The sequence below is a fragment of the Pelodiscus sinensis genome, chromosome 5 (genome assembly GCF_049634645.1).
Source record: "Pelodiscus sinensis isolate JC-2024 chromosome 5, ASM4963464v1, whole genome shotgun sequence".
In the NCBI taxonomy this organism is placed as follows: Eukaryota; Metazoa; Chordata; order Testudines; family Trionychidae; genus Pelodiscus; species Pelodiscus sinensis.
Genome location: NC_134715.1, coordinates 1,674,270 through 1,696,279, shown reverse-complemented (window position 1 = coordinate 1,696,279; position 22,010 = coordinate 1,674,270). Strand labels below are relative to the sequence as shown.

Genomic DNA, 22,010 nt, shown 5'->3' with positions numbered 1-22,010 from the left:
TGGGCATTTGTTCAAACAGGCTGTCACCAATTATTCAGTAGTTTGGGGCTTTCTTGGGTTTTGGCCCACACCTGTGAAAATGGACTGGCAGACCATTCAGGGACCGCTAGCACTAGGGATGTGAAGGACTAGTCGACTAGTTGCTCCACCCCCCCTTGCTGCCTCTATCTGACAGAGGCAGCAAGAGGGGGGAGAAGCAGGGGGTACTTCAAAGCGGCAGTGCCACACCGAGCCTGGGGCAATGCTCCGGGCAGTGCTGCCGCTTTGAACGCCACGGGAAGCCCGGCCTCTGGCTCCTCACAGCATTTCCAAGTGGCTGAGCCTGGACTCGGCGCGGCACTGCCGCTTTGAAATGCCGCGTGGAGCCCCGGGTCAGCGGAGGACTCCTGCTGACCCCGGACTCCTCAGGGAGCCCGACGTCAGGCTCCTGGCAGCATTTCCAAGTGGCAGCGCCCTATCGACTAATCGAACAGTCGATGCAAAAATGCATCGACTATCCGACGAGTCAATTACCTGATCCTTAACGTGCTTTGTTAGCACACCGCAGCCCAGGGGCCTCCTGCACACACAGCTGCAGAAGCATCACTTCTGCTGTCAGCTTGTCACAGAAGGGACTCCCCTCCGCAGCCTTCCAAAGCAAATGACAGTCCACAAACTTGGGCCGGATTTCACTGCCCTTATGCGGAGGCAGCTTCCTCTGGGAGCAGCCTCAGGAGAATCAGTAGGAGTCGTCCTCACGTGCACCGCAGCCTCAGGGAAGGGGGCAGAACCTGGCCTTGTGCAACTATTCTGCTCTGCGAGCACTCACTAAGGGCTAGAGCGGGAGAATACTCACACCCCCGTGAAGCCAATGGATCCACATAGGGGAAAGGGGGCAGCTCCCAGGACGGATGTCAAAAACCGTCCCTCCCGGTTCATTTTCTTCTCATTGCATAACCGTGGTGTCCCTGCGTGGGGGGCCTCCCAGTTCCACCACAACCACAGTCCCTGTCTTAAATCCGGGTGCCCTTGTCTGCTCCCCCGGCCCTGCCCGGAAGGAGAAGCAGCCACCCCTCCCCCAGCCCGCCCCCACAAGGAAGGTAAGAGAGGCTGGCGAGGTATCTGCCTCTCTGAGGAAGACAGAGCAGGGAGCAGCCAGGGGAAGCAATTCTTCTGCCTCAGGCCATGACAGCGCTGGAGAAGGGGAAGGGGCAGCTGCAGATGGAGCCGCAGTCTCCGGCTGCTAGCCAGGACTTGCCCATGCTCACATACTTCTACTAACGGCACGAAACCCAATCGCCACACTGCCGCACTCCCTCTTTTTAATTAAAGCCTAACTCCCTTTAAACTTCACTGGAGGCCAGAGGAAATTCACTCCTCTGTTTGAAGCCACCTTTGCCTTTTTCGGCAGCGACCCGTGTAATGCCACAGCCCTGTTAGTAGCTACAACGGGAAAGGTGAATACTTCTTTTTAACGTTGCTGGTCTCCAGCGTCTCACCTAAAGAGGAGAAATGAAGATGTGCATTTTATTTCAAATGAGCATTAAAATTTCAGCAACCCATTACCAGAATTTGTACAGAAGCTCAGCTTAGCTATTTTCCTATAAGGTGGCCATCGGAGAACCTAATTAAGCCATGTATTTCTAGAGAAAATTAAATGGCAAATAGGGTTTAGTGCAGCCATGTTTCCCACTTCATTTTATCTGCTGACTTCCAATTTCAATAGGACAGAAGGGAACCGAACCATAAACATCTCCTGTGAAGCTAACAGAATGGTTCTAAGGTAAAAATTCAGCCATAGGCAGAGCCCTGCCTAGATACAATACGGGGATCTGCAGCAGCAAAAATGCTCTGCAGAGCCCTGCAGATATAAAGTGGATTTACATACGTGTGCAGGGCTCTCGACACAGAATGTGTAGCTGCGTGGATACCTGTACGCATAAAAATGAGCTGTAGACGTAAGTCAGATATCCGTGGCTTTGCAGGGCTGTGTCCAGAGGCAGGGTTTCTCCTTAGGGCCTACCCCTGACACAGGTGAATGACAAGGAGGAAAGATTCCTTTCCCTTGCCCCTTACACAGCTGATGGGTGGGACCCACTGGTGGGTGCTGAGCACCCATGGTGTCAGCACCTGTGACAGGGAGAGACAGCAGTGCCCCAGGAAGGGCTGTATCTGTGATCACGTTCCTGCAGCGTAACAAGGCAGGGCTCCTTTCCTGAGCTCCATTGGCATGGCACAGCTCCACCCAGGTGTCAACACCGGCCTGCCCCTACCACCACCATCCAGGGTGGTTTCTGGCAGGCCCTTGTTAGTAACGTCAGTACAATGAGCCACTGGAGGTCATACATGTCGAGGGTATGCCCTGGGGCTCCCCATCTCTAACTCCCACGCTCCCTAGAGAGGAGGAACGGCTCCGAGGATATCAAGCTGTGGATTTGTGGGCACCTCAAAACCAGGCTTGGGGAAGGGTTCCTCTATGTCCCCTACGAGCAGAGGACTCGCTGTCCCATACACTCGGAGATACCACCACTCACTCTCCCAGGAGGCTGACTGAGAAATCATCTCCCAGGTAGGCCAAAAGTCACAAGGTTCCCAGACTCACAAATCTTACTGCCGAGTCCCCAGGAAAATATAGCACGCCCCTGGAGATGAGTTATATGGAGAAAAGAAGAAATGTCTTTGTGACTGGAAGTGACAAAGGCCCAGATCCACCCAGGGACTTAGGTGCTGTGATGCTCACACAACTTTACAAGGCGACAGGAATAATGTCGTGCCCCACGTCCGAGATAGGCACCTGGGCTCCCGATCCAATGCATGGGGTAAGCCGGGTGCCTTAGAATGAGACACCCCAAATCCCATCTGCTAAGCTCCTTCGGGGACAAGTGCCTCAAGCTGGGCTGTAAGACGCACCCGTCTCCACTGGTGAGGCACAGCCCGGAATCATCTCTGCTGGCGTCAGGCAGTTTGGGCACCTAACGAGGCTGCTCCTTGTGTGAATGGGAGAGGTGCCTGCCTCACTCCACACCCAACGGCTGGAGGAGCAGCCCACCTTCAGCACAGCCACTGGAGAAGGCAATGCTCCCGCCCAGCCAAAGCAGCAGAAAGGGTTTGAACAGGGTCTCCCGCCCCCTCAGGAGAGCACTCTCACCCCAGGGCTACGGGCTAGTCAAGTGTGGGGCTGCCCCAGCCTCTCCCGCTCCATTTCAGAGTGAATAACTGGTAAGAAAAGAACAGCTGGATCATCTGGTGGTAAAGGCGACCACCTGGTGAACTCAGGAGCTACTCCCCCGCCCTCCCACCCCCCCCACACACTTCCATCGCCAGGCCATTATATATAGGACATGGATCAGCAGTGAGTGGTTTCGGTGTCCCTCAGGTGAGGTGGCAGCTGAGCAGGCGTTTTAAGGGCTGCAGTGACGCCTGCGTAACTCCGTGGGTCTGGGCCACCCAACTTAATATAGCTTTACAGGAAACAGACAAACAAACCGGAGAGTGCAGGATGCCAGCAGCTGGAGCAGCCGATGCTAGTGGATTGGAAAGCCCACACCTTGGCCTATCGTTAAGGCAGGGAACTCACACCCTCGACTGACTCATACACAAAGTGCCTTTTGGTTTTCTCTCTAGCAGGAAAAACCACTTAATCACCACTCTGCCCTGAAGGAAAAGCACAGACAGCTGCTCCGTGCAGGGGGAAGCCGGGGGAACAGGACACACTTTTACAGCAGTGGTGCTCCCAAGATTCCTTCCTCATGAGCAAACTCTCTTTCAAAAACGTCCTTTTTACAGGGAAAGCGTAAGTGGCTCGAAAAGTCTCATTTCTCACCTCCAGAGCTCAGCAGGTGTTTAATGGTCACTCTCAGCCCCGCTCACTTTCCTTCCATGTTCTTTGGAAGGCACATAGCCATGTATCAGCACTGGAAACCCTAAGCACTCCACGCTCTGCAAACCTAGTAGTTACATGGGACACTGTATTGGGGGGGTGCGTACATTGCATACATCAGAGAACATACCATGGACCACTTCATAGGAATGAGTACATACCGCATTGAGAATGCCATGGCAACATGATTTCATAAAGAAGCCCTGTGATTGTGTATTATTGGACTCTACACTATCATGGAGAAGCTGAAAAAAGAACATTTCTCTAGAGTCCATATTTAAGCACCATTAGATCTAACGTAGCATGTAAATACTTAGGGCCAGATTCCGTCACCTGTACTAATACTCTATGAGTAGACCCATCAGAACCATGCATGAAGTATTACTGGGTGTGAACTAGGAATAAAATCATAACAGGAATGGAGAAAGTTAATACGTTATATACTTGTTCCCATAACATAAGAGCCAGGGGGTCACCAAATGAAATTAATAAGTAGCAGGCTTAAAACAAACAAAAAGAGGTTTTTCTTCACACAGCACAGTCAACCTGTGGAACTCCCTGCCAGAAGATGTTGTGAAGACCAGGACTTTAACAGGGTTCAAAAAAGAATTCGATGAATTCATGGAGGTTAGGTCCTTCATTGCTTATTAGCCGGGATGGGCAGGCATGGTGTCCCTAGCCTGTGTGTGTCAGAGGCTGGAAATGGGTGACAGGAGAGGGATCACTTGATGATTCCCTGTTCTGTTCATTCCCTCCGGGGCATCTGGCATTGGCCACTGTTGGGAGACAGGACACTGGGCTACATGGACCTTTGGGTCTGACCCCGTCTGGCAATTCCAATGGTTAAAGCTTATCGGCTAACCAGTTAACCAGAGCAGCCCCCGACTGCTTGTGGCTAGCGGGTAACCAGTTAAACAAATCATTGAACCATTTAGCTCTTCTGGGCAGTGTTTACATCCATCCTGTGAGCAATAGTGGCTGAATCTCGCCCCAGGCTATCAATGTTCATTAAACCAATAGTTTTTTTAGATCCACCCATAGATATACATACACAGCACTACGTACACTGCAAGGTAAGCAAACATGTCATCTTGCAGGAGCAGGACCTAAGAGACAACCAACCACCACTGCAAGGTTTCACGTTTCTGCTACAAAGTATTCCCCTGTATGCAGCCCATTCTCTCTTGTGCACTTGTGTGATCTGTTCACTCTCTCTCACACCACCCCCTCTACACAGGGAAAAAACCCACCATTGCACAGCTATCTCACTGTCATCTATTATTCAAGAAAGGTCTCATTGAATAAATGTCTGTTCAGAGGCTCTAAACAAATTTCATTTCTGAACACCACTGTCTGCAACCCAGCGGGCTATTTCAGCAAGATAAGATCACACATTTAATCAAACGCTTCAAAAAAGAAATACACACCAAGTTTGCTTAATAACGTCAAATAATAAAAGTGCAGCGTTGACGGCATACTAATTTTTAGTGTTCTTTCTTCTTTGAGGGTTGACTCAATAGCCAAGGTCAAGCGTACATGGGATTTCTACTAATTAGGGTTTCTAGTAAGTGCTGGCTACTCTCTGGACCTGCCTACTCAAGCCCCTTAATCATAGTTTTGCCCATACCATGGCAGTCCTCTTCATTTGAAATCAAACAGCTGCATACTTTCTCCCCGAGTAGGACAGACATGCAGGCACAATACAATAGGTTCCTAGCCCATGACCGAGACTCTTAGGCCATGTGATATTATTCATTGACAACACTGTGTGTAGACGGGTGAGAGAATGAATATCCTTAGCAGATCATAAGGAACCACTCCCACCAAGGTCTTCATAGATGTTATAACCCCCTAGGTAAGTGACACAAAAGAGCTTTCGTGCCTCCATCGCTCACTCATGACTGGTTAAGGAGCTACTGCAGTAAGCTGGAGTTTGGCTGAGTAAGGCATCATGACCAGATCACACAATGGGAGCTTTGCCACTTATTTTGACCACAGCAAGAGGAGCCCCTAAGCACAGTAGGAATCAGCCCAAGCAATCTGGACTGTCTGATCTGCACCGGCTGGCCAGACGTCCACCATGAGGCATGATGGAGACAAAGCAGTTACCGACAGAAGTTGGTGTGATATTCAGACTAGATCTAGGATCGAATTTTTCACATTTCCAACAATGCTACAGAGACAGACACAGCTCAGCTTTGCCTCAAAACTACACGAACTTGGGGCAACCCTGGAGATCTGTACTCTGCAGTCCCAAGAGCTGTGGGATTCTCCACACCCACAGCTCTACCCCCCAAGCAGATTTCTCCGAATGATGGTCTATGGAAGGCCCCACAGGGCCGGGTTTACGGGGAGAGACAAGTTTGCCCCTCATTCGAAAGCTCAGGGTGGAAGGACAATACAGAGCTAGACTGTACTATCTCCCCTGCAACAGGGATCCCCTCCCTTTAACACTATACTCAAGACCATGCCCAGTCTGCTACAGAAGCCCTGTTCCACATTCTCCATCGCAACAGGGCACTCAATGGAGACCCAGGCTTTCCCCTCCCGTCTGACTCAGGGAAGCGTCTGAAGAAGGCATTAGGGCCCAGCCTAATAAGGCCTGAGTAAAAATGGAGGGCCAGATCCTGTCTCACACCAAGCATTATCTTACTTCTCAAGGGTACGCCCTCTGGCAACGTCTACACAACGAGTTTTCTTGGAAAAAAATATGCAAATGAGGGCCTCATTTGCATGAGTTGTGATCTCATTTGCATATTTTCTGCAGATCCATTTTTGTGCTAGGGGTTTTTGCGCAAAAACAAGCAGTGGGGACGTCTGCCTTTTGCACAAAAATCCCTTTTTCCGCAAGATCGGTATACCTCCTTTTTTGGGGCATAAGGATCTTGCGGAAAAAGGGGGTTTTGTGCCAAAAGAAAATGTCCACATTGCTTGTTTTTGTGCAAAAACCCAGCGCAAAAACGGATTGACAGAAAATATGCAAATGAGATTGTGAGTCATGCAAATCAGTCCCTCATTTGCATATTTTTTGCCAAGAAAACTTGTCATGTAGACGTAGCCTCTGAGATCAATGGAACTGCTCATGGAGCAAGGAGCTCTATTCATCTTAAGGGGAGCAGGTTCTAACACTGAAGAACAAACAGCAGGAACAAGTCCTTGACGGCCAGGGGCTGTCCACCTGCATTTCTTGGCAAATTAGGACTGCTGGAATACCACCTTAGTTGTGTGCATGGGAAGGCCAAGACTCCAAAATAAACGCTGTTCCACAAAGAAGGCCTCTTCCACACAGCGCTTGTCTACAAATAAGCTATCTATGAGCAAGTCCATTTCTAATGCTCCAAAGACACGACAACACTGTCTTTCCTCGTCTTCCGAAAAAACTCCCTCTTTCCTGTCCACACACACCTTTTTCCAAAAGAGCTCTTTCAGAAAAAGGCGTCTTCCTTGTAGAAAGAGGTTTACCAATGTTGGAAAAACCCCTCCGTTCTTTCAATTTTTTTTTCAAAAGAATGAGATTGCAGTGTGAACATAAAGTGAAGGGTTTTTTTCAAAAAAATGGATGTTCTTCCAAAAAAACTCTGCAGTGTAGACATACCCTAACTGAATAAATAAATAGCAACACCCAAGGGGGTTAATTTACATAGCAGCCATTTTTGATACAAGTAGCATATTATTTAAGTCTAAATTAAAAAAAAAAAAAAAAAAAAGAGAACGCCACCCTCCCTGAAGTAATTGACAGGAATTTGCATGATTTTGAAATGACAAAACATCAGCCTGCAATCCAAATACTGGCAAAAAATGCTGTGAAAGCTAAGAAGTAAATGCAATCTTTGAAACCTTCTTCAGTTCTACTCAGCAGTGAAATCAACTCACAAAGATGGCTACGAGGCTTCTCTCCCCCTCCCCCCAAGCTTTTGGAATAGTTTCTTGGGAAGAAAGGTGGGGGGGGGGGGGGGAAAGGAAGCCATTGAAAAAAAAAAATCTCCTTGCGGGGTCAGTTGTCAATGGAATGCATTTTAGTATTCAGGATACTCACCCATGCAGATCATCAAAAACTGGGCTCTGGTCCCTCCCCTATTCTCACAGGCTTAAGCTAATGCTCAGTTTCTGGAGTTGCACTGAATAGCAACATACACTGCCTCTGCAGGTCTTGTAAACAGCAACACAAGCCGATCAAACAGAACGGGGGTGTCGGTCGTACTTAATGTTTCCCTTTCCTCGTGGCGTACGCTAACACAACAAAAATGGTACATTCAGAAAGGTCAACTGCTCCAAAGCTGCATGTGTTATGTCCTTCAACGTACAGCCTTTCCCTCGTTCCAGTGGAAAGCAGGGCCATGCGTATGTCGATATAAATGTCTTACTCCCAGCTTTTCAAAATATGTTATTCATTTCTCCACACAAAATGAGCTATTTGCTTATTTCCAGAGCAGCACAAGTTTAATTCTGAACTCCTCCAGCACCATTCTAATTTAAATCAGCTTGGGCATCTGAGATTCACAGTCTCATCTTGTCTTACAACAACATAAGAAAACTTTTGGGGGGGTATGAGTGCCATCCACTGAAGGAATCCCTAATGGTGTGGTTTTGTCCATTTCCAGTTAACTCCAACAATATAAAGCTTAAAAAGCTGGTGATAAACTTGAAAACAAAACATGATTGGTACATACACAAAAATCCTGCTGCTGGCAAAATGTCGTCCATTTTAATGGTCTTTTTTTGTTTTCCAAAATGTTCCAAGAGATTAATGGCTCTTTGCAGTGCATCCCTCCATTGAAGTCCATCCTTGGATGTCATCAATAGCAGTTCTGAAATGTACATTCACGATGAGATAACAGTTCCAATCCCCTTCCAGCTGCAGCTAACTGAAACATTCCCATTGACCACAATGGAAGACGGTTTGGCTCCAATCATTTCGGACTGGGATGAGGCTGCCGGGGTACATAAAGAAGGGCCCATACAGACTTCAACTAAAACTGTGGCTCGCCAGTTGCTTCGAAAAGTTGGGCCACTTTTCTGTAGGCGCCTATATTTGGTAGTTAGTGCTTAAGTTTAGGCAGCCATGTGGGAGCATTTTGTCCAAAGATTTTTCTTTACTTCATACCTGCATCTTTAACACATAAGGGAAGGAACAAAGGGAAAAATAAAATGCCAAACCACATTTTCTCTCTCCGCAGAATTCCAAAAGTGTCCATGAAGCAGTCAAAGCATTTTAAAACAGAAAGCAGGACTGGATCTAGCTAGAGCTTCTCAACTAACAGCATTGTGTTTCCATTTTCAATTGTTAGAATGAAAAATTAGGTTACCTCATGTCTAACAGAAGTCACAGGATTAGCCAAACTTTCTGATGGCTTTCATTTTGAAGAGAGTCCTCTTCCAAAGGCCAAACAACAGATTTACGTCTTACTAGCTACGTGGTTGTTTGGGGGGTATGGGTTAAAGGGTCATTAGGAAGAAGACTGATACTTTTTTAAAAACATGCTCTGTGGTATGTATATATCATAATTAAAACATAAGTACTTTCTGGGAGATTTACAGTACTTTCTGGGAGACCTCCTTTAGGTCATTTTTCAGAACAGGAGAAATCAACTTTGGGGCAACAGAATCAAACATTTCAACTCCTTATGAGGGACCTATTTACAACAGAACCACTTCCATGTATACTTTGTAAGGCAGGAATCACCCAAAAACCCTTATGCCCATATACTGATGTCCCAATGACTTCAGTGTAACTCTGCATGGTCATAAAGTCTCAATCTTGGAGATTCTTCTATAGAATCAGGTTACTGTATTTAAGTCTTAATGTTTGACTTCAGTTTCGAAAACATTCAATTCCCATAGCTGAAGTCAGACACAATGAGTCAGATTCTTGGATGGTGTAATCAGTATATACCAATTTATCCAGTTGGGGATCTGGCTTAATCTTCTCAAAGCAAAAATAGCGTGAAAAATGAAACCAAGGACCCAGCCTTGTCTCCACTGAAGTCAAAGTTTTGCTGGAGTTAGATTTGAAGTATCCAGTTTATAATTAGTAGAATTCCTTCTGCTTGAATGCTGAAATGTTGACTGTAGTATTTACCAAATGAAAGATATCATTTCATAAAATTGACAATGTTATGCTATAACGTAGCAGATGCTACGTAAACTTAATGACAAGTAGTCATTTAAATCATACGCATATTTTAATATGATCAGAATGTGTCAGCTTCTAAATACTTCTTTACTCTCCTCCAAGCAAGTTTGGATTTCATGGGTCATGAAAGGAATCTATATTGATTTTCATTTCTAAGTTCTCACTAGTCTCAAAAATAAAATATTGTTTTCAAATACATATAGCAGACTACAAGTTCTCAGTTATTTACACTGGTTCATTAAGACTGAAATACTGCTTCTTACAAAGATATTACATCAAAACTTCTATAACAGTGATGCTGAAAATATATAGAAATACATCTGAAATAGTACTCTAGCTAAGTCTCTTTTGAGTGCCAGTCCTTTTCAATTTTGATCAACAGTTATTCTTTTCTCTATCTTGCCTGTTCATTCTAAGTGGTTCCAAAACCCCAGAAATTGAAGACCTGATCTGTGTTAGGTTTTCTAGCTGAATTTATTTCAATGGCACACAATATATTCTACAGACTCCACTCTCAGATGTTGTGCATTTCTGTACTGAAGTGTTTAAGTACAGATGATGTGGCACAACTCACAATATTTTCCAACAGCTCAACAAAATGATCTATTGGCTTATATGGTCAAATATATATTCATGCACATTTTTATATATATATACACATTTTTACACATGTTCCACCTTCCAACCTCCAAGTTGCAATCCAAGTCTTGCTGAACTCACTAGTGTTCCCTGAGAAGGGTATGCCAATTGTTTGAGGAATACATGAAAAAATATGGCAATGAAATTGTGATTAACTGGTGGCAGATTTGCAATATTGTACCGTATTCATTTGTACCATACCACAGTCCACAACAAAGACATTTACAAATGTGTTTTGTTGCAGTCTATATACACCAAGTCATCCTAATCACAGCTAGAGGAAATGAACGGAGCACGTTCAGTTGGACAATGCTGCTGGATAATCGAAAAAGTAGTTCAGAGACGAGAAATTTGACTTTTTACTGACTGCCAGATAATACCTGCCATAAACAAACCTTTGGTGCACCGATTAATCGACACGTATGCCCTGAAGCTGAACCTTCATGCTTCAAGCGCCTCATATACACCACTGAACTGAAGAACTCACGACCGGTCCAATGGGCCCATCAATTTATCACATTTCTTTTCTGCCTCACCTCACCCCATTGGCTCCAGACTGACAGAAACTTAATTACAGAGTCTAGCCTTCTCCCATTAAAGTCAATGGAAGTTTTGCCACTGGTGGCGTTAGGGGAAGAAAAACACATCGACACGCACATGCTACAAAAAAGCCTAGTCTGGAATGAAATTGTTTATTGGTGACATGTGAAGAATTTGTAGCTAGAAGCCAGTATTCATTAGGGACAACCAAACCAAAGACCAAAGTTGTCCTTGCACAAACCAACTTCAACACACTGTGGCCAACACACTGGAATATGACAAATAACAAGTGTTTTTAAATGGGTATCTTGTGCATTACTCTAACTACAACTAACTCAGAGCCACAGTACGGGCAATAAAAAGACCGTGTTAGGATGTGAGGAATCACATCAAAGATTGGAGCAAGAGCCAGGCTCTCTATAAATCAATAGCCAAGAGTTTCAAAGTGGGCGCCTAAGATAAGGCTCCTATATCTCTGGTTTGGCACCTAAAGTAGGTGGCTTGATTGTCATATCTACTGAGCCCACAGCAGCACTGGAGATCTTCTCAACTCGGTGGTTACTGCCGGTTGCTCAGCACTTGTGAAGACTAGAAAACTTGCCTAGGTGTCTACATAAGGACTTAGGGGATGCAACAGTTTGAAAAATCTTGCCCAACAGCTGATGTGAAAACTTTGCATCACCAGCTGGCTCGGTCATACTTAAGAATGATCAATTATTTGTTCCAATGTTCTATAAGTATCCCATAGGAAAGTAAATGGCTCCAAACGGAGCCATGACATGGTTCATCATGCTATAAATACTTAAACTACTATGTCTAGGTATGGTTAGGCTGCATTTTCAGTATTCTTACTATCACAACTGGGCAGCTATGGGAGGGAAAGGACATCAGCACAGACCAGCTAGAAGCTGAAGGAACTGGAGTGAGGTCAATGAATTCTTGCATGTGTAGTAAATGCCTTTTAATCCCACTACAGCAAGCAGCCCAACCGATGACTACTGCAAACGAGCGGCAGGTCTCTGTGTTCACTTCTATGCTATCTAACAGCCTGAGAACTTGCCCCATTAATCTATCAAGATTATGAGGCCCAACACCCAGCATGACCTAAGCATAGCTCATATTAAGCTGATGAGTTTCATTTCTGGATTTTGCCTAGATTGAGGCATGCCAAGAAAATGAGTTCTCTCACCAGAATCACCCTAGAAGGACAGACACATTCACATCTACCATGCAACTTTGGATTTCTCTTGGGAAAACCTGAGCCAGCATCCATGGGAAACTTAAATGGGCAGGCTGCAGTCCAGCTAACATTTACAGTCAAAATGCCATGCTAATTTACATATTCTGATGCTTTCTATAGCCCTTTCCGGCTCTCCTTCACACCTCCTTCACTTGTCTTTGCACCTTATTTCAAGTGCAGTGTAAAATAATCCACTAGTAAATGCACACCAACCCTCCCATATTCACTTAGCTCACAAGTTGCTAAATGACCCCAGTGCTAGTCTTTAGAGAGCACTCCCTCTTCCAATAACCACACTCTTCTCTGTCTCTCACAGTTGTTTTTATTGGTACCATACCTAGTCGTGCTCCCAAGGTGAAAAATCCAGAAGGCCGGGAAAACGTTCTGGGTTGGACACAGTGACCAATTGCTTAGGTCATGCATGCTTACAGTGCTACAGAAACACCAAATACTAATACATTTTGCCATTCTTGATGCTTTACTCTTGTTCTATAGGGCATCCAAGCCCATAAATCCTCAAGAAATCAGGAAACAATGGAAACAAATCTACGTTAATGTTCTTCAACCCTCTCAAATCACTAGAAATTATGTTTCATAAATCAACAGTGCTGGCTAAGGAGGTGCACATGCCACACCTTTATAAATAAAAAAAATCACATAAAACAACACACACTTCCCAACCCCCCCCAAAAAAACACCATTACATTTAACAGGCTAACAATTAACAATTTTTAAGATCTTACAATTTTTGTTTCATGGGAAGGGTAATCTGGTTTCTCTAGCAAGACTGTGAAATGCCTTGAGGAACATAGCTTTGTAATTTACTATGTTGTAACAGATGCAAAATGTACCACTGTCCAGTCAGTAGATTCAATGGGTGGTCTTACCTCTTCAACAAAAACCTGCTGGTATTTAACATGCACCTAACAAAGCAATCACTTCTTTTATCGCCTGCAGACAACACAACCCACTGTATCTCAGGGAAGCAACAGGATGTGTGCTGTGTAATTTAATTAACAAGAGCAGTGGGGAAATAAAAGTCCAACACTCCTACAGCATCACCTTCTGCTCCACTCTAGAATAGAGATGGACACAACCCTGATGACATCACAACCTGTGGAATGTATGAATACTATGACACACATGCTGCTAGGAAACAAAGGACACAGGTCATGCCACAACTTTAAATGTACAGCGCTGGAGACATGTGGGATAAATTGTCTAGACTGAGAAACAAATCATTCCATGTTCCTTCAACAACCAACTCCTGCCTGAGGGAGCAAGCCAGCCAAAGGAAGACTTTGCAATCTTACACTTGCTCAAGAGTATTAAATTGCTTGTACATTCAAAAATTACAGCGCACTGTTTTTTCTCTGGCTAACTTGCATTGCAATTAAACACACTTTTTTAAAGCTAATATTGAAGGTTTCCAATTCCCCCATGCATCCCTCAAGATAGACTACATATTACTTCATCTAAATGAGCCGAACGTCAGTATTTTCCTTGTAAGAACCTCAGACCATTTGGAAATGGATAGGCAAAGGATTTGCATCTCTGCTCATTTTGTTGTTGTTTTGGTTTGGTGTAGTAACAGGAGACAATGCAGTTACCATTAGTGCTTTCAGCTAAATAACCAAAGAAGGCTTGTAGCAAACACCAAAAGAGCAGCAGTTTGAATCACAACAAAGGGAGCTGGATCACCACGATGAAGGTGGTGGCTCCTGAAATTTGAGGTGAATTTTGCTACCTTAAGAAAAACAAGTCTTAATAGAGCACTAACCTTCAAACATTAGTACAGCTACACGGCTTTTCCTCTTGTCTTGCTGTTAAATAAGGACAGGGTACGATTTCTTTCCTGCCCAACGGTCCCTTTAACTTGTACACTTTATCTAGCCCATACAACTCAAGAAGTATTTTTTATTTCCAAAATGAATAGCAGAAACATTCGCGTACCCCAAGCCCCGGAAATGAGGCTATATTGGCTCCACAACACACACAGGAGGTCTCAATCTCTAACAGCTAGCACTGGCTAAGCAGTCCTGCTAGGCAGCATTTTGGAACGATAATGGAGAAGCCTTCAAAAGACTTGGCTGAAGGATGATTTTCCTCCCTCTCCGTGGCTTGGTTGTGAAAATCTTGATCTACTGCTTTGGAGCAATCAGTCCAAGCCCGAGAGCAATGCGAACTAGCAGGCTGCCTCTCCGCCGCAGAAGGCATTTTCCCCTCTTCCCTTGTCCCCAGCCATGCCCACCATTCCCGAGCAGCCGGCTGCATGGAATCCGAAGCGGGAGCGCAGGGATTCTGCCTCCTCCTACGGAGCCCAGGGACGGGGACCGCGGAGACAAGGGCCAGGGGCTGCCGGGGCTGTCGCTACCATTGCCCGGCGACACGCGCGCGGCGATGCCTTTTTTCCGGCCGTTTCCAAATGGGTTGAACTAGCGGAGGCTGGGGGCGCCCGCGAAGCCGAGTCGCGAGCGGTTCGGTGCAGAGCTAGCGCCCCGGCAAAGCCCCCCACCCAGCCAGCCAGCCCGCCCGGTGCCGCTCCGGGGGCGGGGTGCAGCGCACAGCCGCGCCGGGGCTGCACCGTTGCTAGTGGCGACATTCCGGCTGCGAGGGAGCGCCAGCCCCGCCAGCCCCCATCCCGGGGCCGCGGCGCGGATTTGGGGGGGCTCGCTCCGGCCGCGAGCAGCCGAGCGAGCCGGGGATGCGCTTCCCTGCTGCAGCCCGGCCGGGGAGGGGAGGAAGCGGGGCCCCCCGCCGCTTACCGTGCCTGCTCGCCCGCGCCCGTCCTCGGCAACCTGCAGCCGCCTGCGCCAGCCAGCGGCCATGGGCGCGGAGCGCAGCGGGGCTGGGCCGGCTGGGCGGGGAGCCCCCCGAGTGGCGGCTGCTGCTCAGGGCTGCGGCAGAGCCATGCCCGGCCCGCGCCCCCACCCCGGGCTCGGCTTAGCGCGCCGGGCAGCGGCGGCCGGCGGGCGGCAGCCTCCTCATGGCCGCGGCCGCTGCTTCCAGCCGGGAGCCCCCGCGCCGCACGCCCCGCCGGCTCCGCAGCCCCGCACCGCCGCCGCCGCCACCGCCGCTCGCGGGCTGCGCGGACGCGGGCTCCACCTACCGCGCGGCTGGCGCACTGAGCGGGGCGGGGCGGCGCCTGCCCCCGCCGGCCGCGCGAGGCGAGCGGGGGGAAACTGAGGCACGGGGCGGCCGGCAGGTGCCTGTGCCTGGCCCTGCCTGCAGCGCTGCAGCCTGCTCGGGGGGGGGGGCTCTAATGCGAGTCACACTGGATATGGATTAGTGTTGAAGTGAGGGGAAGGGACCCCCTCACCGCCCCACAATGTCCCCCTCCCCAGGAGCAGCGCTGCCCGGCTTCCTCCCTCTCCCCCCACGTACTCCTGCACTTCAGCGCTGCCCCCCCCCCACACGTTTCCTCCCCCGCAATCTGCACTCCATGCCCATGCTCTGCACCTGCCCCCAACCCTCTCCATCCCCTTCTCCTGGCTGCGTTGTCCAAAACCTCCTAGTCCTTGGCCACAGCTCCGTTCACCGGGCCTCCATCCAGTCTCTTCCCCCCCCCCCCCCCCCGTTTCCCAGGGTTTACCATCTCATGACAGGTGTGGACAAAATGAATAAGAAAAACATATTTACATGTTCCTGTTACACAAGAATTAGGTTTCACCCAATGAAATGAATAGGCAGCAGATTTAAAACAAACAAAAGGAAGTTTTTCTTCATGCAATGCACAATCAACCTGTGGAACTCCTTGCCAGAGGATGTTCTGAAGGCCAGAAATTCAACAGGGTTCAAAAAAGAGCTGGATAAATTCATGGAGGATAGGTCCATCAGTGGCTATTAGCCATTGGGTAGCAATGGTGTCCTGGCCTCTGTTTGCCAGAAGCTGGGAAATGGGTGACAGGGGAGGGATGACTTGATGGTTCCCTGTTCAGTTCTCTAGCTCTGGGGCACCTGGCATTGGCCACTGTCCGCAGACAGGGTACTGGGCTAGATGGACCTTGGTCTGACCCAGTGCGACCATTCTGATGTTATGTTCATATCTCCACCAGAGCTCTCCCCTCCATTCTCTCAGACATGCCCCCCTCTGAGAATGAGACACGCCCCCTGATTCTCCTTGGACTTTCCCTCCCATCCAGCCAACTCCTTTTACAGGAGGGTGATTACACTGCCTACAAGTAACCAGATCTTAGCCCCTGAGGGAGCCAGTCTTAGAATCTGCCACTATGGCAGGATGTTCCGTCATGCTAAACAGCAAAACATCCCTCTCATTGGCTGCCTCCCACTGCCATGCCTCCTAAGGAATAGCAGCCAATCTGGGTTGATGCAGATGGCAGGCAAAGCTCTCCCCTGTCTCAAAAAGCTTGGGCTCCTGCAGGAAAACAAAGCGAGGGAGCAGGAAGAGCCCATCAGATTATACCATGAGTCAGTCAGTTCTCTGCTATCACTTCCCCATGCAAATTTGCTTACCGTGAAGAGTTGCAAAAGGATCGCACAAAACTGGGTGATTGGGCAACCAACTAGCAGGTGAAAGTCAGGATTGATAAATGCAAAAGTGATGCATTTCAGAGACCCTAATCCCCGAGATGCATCCACAACAAGCGGGTCTGAAAAAGCAGTTACCATTCAAGAAGGAGATCTTCTTAATTGTTTTCTGACAACATCTGCTCAATGTGCAGCAGCAATCAAAATAGCTACGAACCAGTAGGAAAGGAGAAGATGGAAAACATCATAATGTCACTGGATAAATCCATGGCTCATTTGCCTCATGTAGTTCTGGCCACTCCACCTCCATAAAGATGCGTTGGAGTTGGCAAAGGTAACCATAGGATGACCATATTTCCCAAAGGGAAAATGACACACCTTTGTGTGCTAGCCCATGCAGACCCTGAGCTGCTTGCATAAGCTCTACCTGCCTCCCCCTCATCCAAGGCTGGGACTGCCATTGCCCCTCACATTATCCCTGCCTCTCCCCCTGCCTTGGCATGGCATCCCCACTCACTCCCTCCATCCCCATGTTTCTCCTCACTTTAGTTGTTCTGTTTGCTTTTGCCAACTGACCAAGTTGGCAAAAATAAACAGGACAAATGCTCACTTTTTGTTTTGGCAAAAGTCGGGACAGCTAGGACAGAGCTTTCCAAAGGGACTGTCCCAGCCAGAATGGGACATATGGTCACCCCGTACAGCAAAGAGCAACACAAACGATTAGGAGTGTGGAACAGAGGAGAGATTGAAAAGACTGGGACTTTTCAGCTGGGAAAAGAGACAACCGAGATAGAGATCTATACAATCATGCATGATGTGCAGAAAGTAAATAAGGAAGTGTTATTTACTCTTTCACATAACCAACTACCGGCTACCCAATCAAATGATAAAGCGCTTCTTTACGCCACATCCAGCCAGCCAGAAGATCTTGTTGCCAGGGGATGCAAAGGCCAAAACTACAATGAGGTTCCAAAAAGAATTAAATAAGTTCATGGAGGATAGGTTCATTGATGAGAATTAGCCAGGATGCGCAGGGAGGCAACCCCATATTCTGCGTGTCCCTAAACCTCTGACTTCCTGAAGCTGGACTAGGTGACCGGATGGATCACTGGATGATTCCCTGCTCTGTTCATCCACTCTGGGGCACCTGGTGCTGGCCACTGTCGGCAGACAGGACACTGGGGTAGATGGGCCTTTGGTCTGACCCAGTGTGGCCGTTCTTACGTTCCTGCAATGCTGGAACTGGGTTGGGAGAGGAGGGTGAAGAAGTTCTGCATCTGCTGGAGGAATGGAAGAGGACAGCACTGAGCGGGACTTGGGGAGCGGGGTTAGGGGGTGGATGGATGTGGGGATGGCACCCGGCCACCATAAGGTGTTGAGGGAGGCACTGGGAATGCCCTACCATCAGACAGCCAGTAGTGGGGGCCAACACCACTCTGTGCACATCAGAGCACTGGAAACTCTCTCATACATATACACACAAACACACCTATTGGGGTGGACAAGGGCAGCTCCCAAAGCAAGACAGACAAAAAACCCCACTGTATGACTGAAGGGGCATTATCCAGCCTCCTGTCCTGGGGGCCAGTCTCGTGACTTTTCAGGGTTTGACACCCCGGGGTTTTGAATTTGAGGGTTAGCAATAGTGGAAAGATATTGGATGGCAGCAGGACACCCAGCAAGAAATCACTTTCAAACCATTCCCACGGCTCACAGGATTTTAAGAGCTTTGTAATCCGGGAGCTGTTTGCACTGTGCAACAACAGTAACTTCGCTGATGTGACAAATTCATTAACAATGTAGCATATCTTTATACCCCCATAAATTGATGCACTTTCTGTTAACTCTCTGCATAACTCACCTACACACAGCTATTCACTGATATTAAAACAACAACAAAATCTCCAGTAACATCTCCTACCTCCTCCGGCTTTGTCCCTTCCCATTGCCTCTTCATCCCAATTGCTCTCCTCTTCCTGCCTAGCTGCCTCCCTACGGCTTTACACCCAAACACCCTCTTTGCCAGAGTCCCCCTCCTCTCCACCTTATCACATGGGCTCCTCCCTGGGTCATCGTCACCTGCACTCCCCATCAGCTTCAGGGTCCACTGACATCCTTTTCAGGCCCTGCCTAATCCCATTTCCCATCCCTTCCCCCAGTCTCTTACTCCACACCCCCTCATCAAGTTTCATCCTCCCAATATACGTCCCTCTTCCACGCCCACGCTTTCTGCTTCCCCATCCCATCCCTGGCATCTGTCCCTTCCAAGATCTGCCTTCCAGGAGCTCCCCCTGCAGTCCTTGCAAGAGAGGAAGCAGTTTCAACAGCACACTGGCAGTGCAGGCGAGAAGGGGGTGTGAGTTAGAGGAGCATCAACTGAATGCCTCCATGCAAAGAAGCCTCAGACGAGCCTTACTCCCCAGCAATAACTAGCTTCAAGTTGGGAAAAGGACAAAACCACAGCTGTCTCCTCTCCAGGCTGATGGTCTGGGTCCCTGTGTGCCCTGCCCTTCTAGTAATTATAAGTACGCAGCTGTAAGTGATGATAGTATCACCTTGTGATTGTTATTTTATACTTTATTACATTTTAGATGTCTGCAAAGGGCCTTTGGGCTGGAAAGTGCTTGCTAGAAATATTCATACTTTTCTTGAGGGTTTGTTTGTTTGTTTTAGGCGGCTGATGTAAAACTGAAATGCTTTTCATAGAAAAAGGCAGAAGAAATATATAAAGGCAGACAAGGACAGAAGGCAAATGCTTCCAAGGTGGTTTTAAATAGTAGAAAGCTTGATTCCAAAGAGCCCCCAGGTCTACATCTTTGCAGTCTTTCCTCACCCAAGATCCCCAGTGACTTCACGGACTGCAGAGCAAGCATTCCTTATAGTCAGCAGATTCCCCTCTCGAGAGCCAAATCATGAATATTAGCTGCATAGCACCTGCAGTGCCCCTACCTATTTGGGTATAGTGAGTGTGGTATAGTGAGGACTGTGTTAAGAGTGCAAGCTATCACTTCAAGAGTGGGGTTTCCTGGTGCTGCTTGCAGGCCAGAAGGCTGGGCAGGGAAACATGGGTGTTACAGGAGTCAATCTGCGTATCTTTTTCCGCTTTTCTTCCAAAAGAGGCTTTTCCAACAATTGGCTCAATTGGGCAAAATGTTGGGAAAAAAGCCTCTTTTGGAACATCCCTCCTTCCTCGTAGAATAAGGTGTACAGGGATGCCGAAAAAAATGCGTCTGCTTTTCCACATTTTTTTTTGCAAAAGCAGATGCATTCCTTGGACACGGCAGAGCTTTTCCATCCCGGAAAAATGCTGCAGTCTAGACGTACCCTGGTTCAGGAAAGCACTTAAGCATACACTTAACTCCATTGCTTCTCAGGCCAGCACTTAAGCTTTTGCTTCAAGTTAAAGCACAAGCCTGTGTGTTATCCCAAGTACAGAGGTTTTCTTGTACTTAAGGTTCATTTTAGTTACTTTGGTAAATCAGGCTCCTCAAGGTATTCTTAGGGTGGAGGAAAGATGGGAACACACAAGAAAGAACAAGTTAATGCTTTGTTTTCTTGGTAATATTATCAGTGTCAATATTCTAGCACCTTCCAGAGCAAAACATAAGGAACGACATACATCGTAGTAGGGAAGCAAAACTAGATTAAGAGTTATAAAAGATCTAGCCTGATAGCAGAGTTGGATTCAAAAAGGAAACTGCAATATTAAGGAACATTGCAGCATTTACATTACACTGCAAAGTTAACTAAAAGGATTCAAACTAATGGTTCCCAGCATCCTATGAATGTTTGTATTGGAAGGGAAAAAAGAATGTAAAGACCACTGAGTTTTAGGTCTCAAAATGGCTTCCCAAAATATGCTAATATGATTGGAAAAGTTCTCCAGACTCAATTAAAATAACTCTATCACTTCCTTGTCAAGAAATCCTTCCCTTCCAACCACTATTCTTTGTGGAGCCCTCAGAAACACGGTATCTTACTCCCTGCTTGCAAGCATGAACACCTGATTCTTAGACCTAGGATCACCTCCCTGATAATGCTTCACAGCAGATGCTGTGGTGATAAAATGGCGCTAAACAAGCTGAAATTGCTTTTGCCATGTGACTTTGAGCTCCATTTAAATTCAAGGGAGGGGGAAGACACACAAATCAATATATAGCCAGCAAGCGGAAAAAGACAGACTAGGAATAGCAAAAAGTGTGACTTTTTTTTTTAGCATTGTGTATAATGAAAAATTTAAAAAGAAGGGATAGATTGAGGGGGGGCTAAGGGATAATTTCAAAAAGTCATTAGCTATAAGCCTAACTTCAGTTTAATTACAAGTGTCAGTCAGAGTTAACCCCCTAGCACTGTAAGAATTAGACTCATTCTCAGGTGCCAGTGCAAGGTTATTCCCTAGGAAATATTTTTCCAGTGCTTTGTCCAGTATACTCAAAACATACCAAGGGAGGAGGCTTTTACGAATCCCCTTTATCCCCTTTTTGCCACGGCCTAACATCAGATTGTCAGGACAATTTTCCTGCTGTTGAGCCTATGTTTACATTTTCTTCCGTTCATCTCCTTGCTTGTGGTAATGCTCAGACCTCAGCACGTGCTTGGCTTTAAGCATATGTGCATACGTCCCACTGAAATTACAGTCTGGAGTGTTTTGCTCAACACTGATAGATGGAACTAGGTGCTTAAAACTAAGCACTGTGCTGAAGCACTTTGATGAACTGGGGCTCTATCTGCAGGTTTTACACTAAATAATTATCCTTCTTTTAAATATTAGAAAGGATTATCCTTCCCCCATGTCGTTATTGCTTAGACAAGTTTGACTTCACTCTTTCAAGTTTTTCCTCTTCAGACCCCTGATGATTTTTGTCGCTTTTCTCAGGACTCATTCCCATTTGTCAACATCTTACTGAAGTGGGTAACGAGCAGCCCACAAATGAATGCAATTTCTCAGCAGTGGCTGTACTTGAGCCATATAAAGGGATACCGTTCTTTGGTGCTAAATGAGGTGATGGTCCCATGATGTGTTGTAAAAATGGCCGGACACCAAAACAGATCTCTAATCTGATGATTTATTCACATTCTTTTACCACACCCATTATCCTAGCATCCAGATG

At 47.1% G+C, this 22,010-nt stretch overlaps 1 protein-coding gene across 18 annotated transcripts in view; it reads right to left on the bottom strand.

Annotated features, from left to right (window-relative positions):
* The window catches only part of ADGRL3 (adhesion G protein-coupled receptor L3), a 635,479-nt gene extending 619,994 nt beyond the window's left edge, over window positions 1-15,485 (bottom strand). For 10 of the 18 annotated variants that reach the window (XM_075929232.1, XM_075929231.1, XM_075929220.1 and 7 more), the window contains exon 1: window positions 15,177-15,484. The gene's annotated coding sequence lies outside the window, so the exon portion shown is untranslated. Of the gene's footprint in view, window positions 1-14,191; window positions 14,213-15,176 lie in introns of those variants that run through there. The other 8 variants (XM_075929226.1, XM_075929223.1, XM_075929225.1 and 5 more) reach the window with 3 other exon arrangements.
* Window positions 15,486-22,010: the final 6,525 nt, after the last annotated feature.